This window comes from Schistocerca americana, chromosome 3 (assembly GCF_021461395.2).
Source record: "Schistocerca americana isolate TAMUIC-IGC-003095 chromosome 3, iqSchAmer2.1, whole genome shotgun sequence".
Taxonomy (NCBI): domain Eukaryota; kingdom Metazoa; phylum Arthropoda; class Insecta; order Orthoptera; family Acrididae; genus Schistocerca; species Schistocerca americana.
Window position 1 is genome coordinate 417,111,840 of NC_060121.1, and position 891 is coordinate 417,112,730.

The following is an 891-nucleotide window of genomic DNA, read 5'->3' on the forward strand; positions in this document are numbered from 1 at the left end:
AACGTGCATTGCACACGACAATCTTCGTTCATAATGGCACCACGTGTTCCACATTTAAGCTTTGCGTGTCAACACTTTTCCACTACCACCCACAGAAGTTTTGAAGGCCTAACATATCTGTGCTGGAATACGCTGAAGCGACAAAAGTCATGGGATAAGTCCTAATGCTTCCTTTTGCCCGGCGTATGCAGCAACTCTTCGTAGCATGGACTCAACAAGTCGTTAGTGCTCCCCTGCAGAACTACTGAGCCATGCTGCCTTCATAGCCGTCCACATTTGCGGAAGTCTGGCCAGTGTAGGATTTTGGGCACAAACTGACCTCTCGATTATGTCCCATAAATGCTCGATGGGTTTCATATGGGGCTATTTGGGTCGCCAAGCCAACGGCCTTGCCGCAGTGGTAACACCGGTTCCCGTCAGATCACCGAAGTTAAGCGCTGTTGGGCTGGGGCTAGCAAATGGATGGGTCACCATCCGTTCTGTCGAGCGCTGTTGGCAAGCGGGGTGCACTCAGCCCTTGTGAGGCAAACTGAGGAAATACTTGACTGAGAAGTAGCGGCTCCGGTCTCGTAAACTGACATACGGCCGGGAGAGCGGTGTGTTGACCTCATGCCCCTCCATATCCGCATCCAGTGATGCCTGTGGGCTGAGGATGACACGGCGGCCGGTCGGTACCGATGTGTCTTCATGGCCTGTTCGGACGGAGTTTACTTTTATTTATGCGGGTAGCCAAATCATTCGTGCGAACTGTCCATAATTTTCTTTAAACTAATCGCTAACAGTTGTGGCCCGGTGCCCTAGCACAATGTCACATAAAAATACCATCGTTGTCTGCGACATGAAATCCATGAATGGCTGAAAATTGTCTTCAGGTAGCAGAACATATCCATT

General features: G+C 50.4%; 1 pseudogene; it reads left to right on the forward strand.

The window, feature by feature from the left end:
- Positions 1-379: 379 nt before the first annotated feature.
- Positions 380-498, forward strand: LOC124607949 (annotated as a pseudogene).
- Positions 499-891: the final 393 nt, after the last annotated feature.